This window comes from Nicotiana tomentosiformis, chromosome 4 (genome assembly GCF_000390325.3).
Source record: "Nicotiana tomentosiformis chromosome 4, ASM39032v3, whole genome shotgun sequence".
Classification (NCBI taxonomy): domain Eukaryota; kingdom Viridiplantae; phylum Streptophyta; class Magnoliopsida; order Solanales; family Solanaceae; genus Nicotiana; species Nicotiana tomentosiformis.
In genome coordinates, this window is record NC_090815.1 from 47,627,962 (window position 1) to 47,631,110 (window position 3,149).

A 3,149-nucleotide genomic window follows, 5' to 3' on the forward strand; every position below is an offset into this window, starting at 1 on the left:
GTTTCTGCATATGAGGGCTGATGAAAAGGCACTGCAAGACAGCTAGGCGTGTCATGTTGGATACCTGTTAAATGCATGCACAAGTGTGTGATATTCAGGAACTGATATGCCTTAAGTCTTTGATATGCTCTCAGTATATTGAGCACAAATTGTGCTAATACCACACTCTGAGAACATCTCAATGGTAAGGACAAATCATTCAACATGGTTTCTGCAGAGTAAACAAATTGGTAAGCTTTTTTGAAACCGAAGCTGAAGGTGCTGGAACTATGTTGAGGTTCCAGTTGATGATGGGTTGAATGTTGGTGTCTTGCATCATGTACTGGTTCTGCATCAATGAATTGCAGAGGGTTGCAGTGTTCTGCATGTACATTCTGAATCGAGGAAATCCATTTCCAAGTATTGTCCTATTGTTTTCTCCTTGTAATGAGAAGGAGCATGAAGAGGCAAAAGTTAATTGGAGGGAGCTGTGGTTGTATGGTGTGAGGCAGTCTATTTGAGGTAGTCAAACTAGGACCTGCTTTAAGCCATTGAGATGCCCTCAGTAGGATGAGTACATATTGTACTGATACTATACACTGAGGGTATGTCAATTAGTTAAGCAAGGCATATATATAAGTTCCTACAAAAAAGAAACCAAAGTTAGTGTAAAAAATAGCTTTTTTGCTTCTTGTTTTGCAGTAGTGATTCTCTCCTCTCAGTTCCTTTTGAGGGTAAAGAGTTGAGTGTGAGGCCATTCTCAGGTTCTTGTGGCTTCTAAGAATTGTATGTGTGCCTGATCTCAGGTTCTTGTGGGTTCTGGATCTGTGTGCTTGCTGATTGAGTGTTGTTTGTGGGGGTAAGGTTGATTGCTACTGAGGCTATAGGGTAATTGAAATGAACTGGTGCTTTGCGGTTGGATGGATGGTTGTGTCTTGTTGGTATCAAACTGGATGAATGGCTTCCAGTTGTAGGTGAGGAATGTGGGCATTTGTTTGGATTGGTTGATCATTCGTGTAGTAGATTGGAGGCATATATAACTGGTTAAGTGTGTTGGAGATTGGGAGGACTTCTGGGTTGGTGGTATGATTAGGTGTTTGATTTCATGGCTCTAGAGGCCTGCTTCAGTGCGCTGATGATCCTTTAGTAGATTGAGCAACATAGTTGCTGATACCACACTCTGAAGGACCACCAGAGGACTTTGCAAGGGCCTGGTATTACCTGTAAAACAAAAACCAAGGTTAGTATACCAAACTGCACCAGTGTTCTCCTCCAGAAGGATTTGAGAAAGGTGCTTGTTCTTCTTGTGGTCATATGGGCCATGGGTGTGGATAATTGGACAATTAGGTCTGCTCCCCTTGCTGCTCTGATTTTACCCATACCCATGAGAAGATTATGATGGTGTAATGATTTTGCTTATTTTCCTATGTCTGAAAGCTGGAGTGCTGATGAAGTCTTGTAAGATATGTCCTCTGATGTGGTTAGGTAGAGCTGATGTGAAGTGGAAATGGGTCATTGCTGGCAGATCATGACTTAACTTGGATAATGAATCAACTGGGCAATTAGTTTCTCTATACACATGTGAGGATCTGAATTCCTCACACTGTGAGCTGAGTTCCTTAAGTTTATGCACTTTCATCCTTAGAGTCCAAGGGGATTCATTTTTGTTCAGCCACTGGATAAGGAGAGCTGAATCTGCCTCAAGGTGGACTTTGTGAAATCCATTGTCCAAACACCATTGAAATCCTATGATGGCTGCTTCTACTTCAGCAAGATTGTTAATACCTTCTCCAAGGGAGGTAGCAATGGAAAGAATGAACTCATTGGTATGATCACTAATGATAACCCCTGCACCTATTCTGCCTGGATTACTTAGAGCACTCCCATCACTATTGACCTTCACAAACTGTGCTTCAGGTCTTTGCCAGCTGACTTGAGTGACAGAGGTGTGGTGTTTAATTTTTTCCACTATTGGATATAGTTAATTCCAATTGAAGGGTCAGGAGATATAAGGGAAGCAGGTACTCAGCTGCATTGAGACATCTGAGTTGATAGAAAACAAGACACTGGCCATAGATGATGTCTTTTCTCCATAATTTGCACTGCATCTGTTCTTTCAAAGATTCCAGCATATAATAATAGGCATGGTGTCAAGGATTAACTTTTGGACTTCATTATGACTTTTCTGCATCCACCGGGTCATCAAGAGCGACTTGAAAGGCTTGTTGTCAGTTTGTATTCCTTCTATGCCACCATATTTCCTCCAAACATAGCTGGAAAAAGAACCTCTATTGAAAATGTGATCCACAATTTTATTAGCATGTCTGGTGCAGTAGACACATCTGGATACAACGGGGTTGCGAAATAAAAGCACCCTGTCATCAATTGGCAATTTGTTTCTAAGAGCTCTCCACAAGCAAAAGGACCACTTAAAAGGTATTTTCTTGTGCCAGGTCATTCTTTTGGAGACGTTAGGTTGCTTCCTCTTTCTGATAAGTTCCCAAGCAGAGGCACAAGTGAATTTACTATTAACAGTTGGTGTCCAAATGGATTTGGACCCTTTGGTTCATAGCTTAGACGCCCAGGTTGAAAGTGTTGACCAAGCATTGACTTTTGTGAAAACGACCCCGGATTGGTATTTTTATGGCTCCGATAGGTTCGTATCATATTTTGGACTTGGGTGTATGCCCGAAATCGAATTCAGAGGTCCATAAGTTGATTTGTGTTGTTTTGCCGAACGTTGGCAATTTGAGGTTTAGAAGTTTGACCATATGTTAACTTTTTGGCTATCGAGTTCGGAATTTGGTTTTGGGTCTTGGAATATGTTACATCCCTCATTTTTTCGTACGTGAAAGTATGCCAAAAATAAATTGATGAAAGCTCGGAAATGAGATGTTACATCCCTCATTTTTGTACGTTAAAAATTTCGTCGTAAGTTAATCGACGTAAGTTCGGGAATGAGATTATTTTGGGATTATAAGTATTGTGCTACTTCAAACAAGTGATGCATAAATTCGTGAAGGTGAGAGGGTAAGAAAATCAAAGGAAATGAATTTCGTCAAAGTTTGACAATTTGGGATAAAATACGGTCCGAGCTATAATACCCGATATTTATGGACTAGTGCCATACAAGGTACCACATAATCATGATAGTATGATGTATAAAGTGT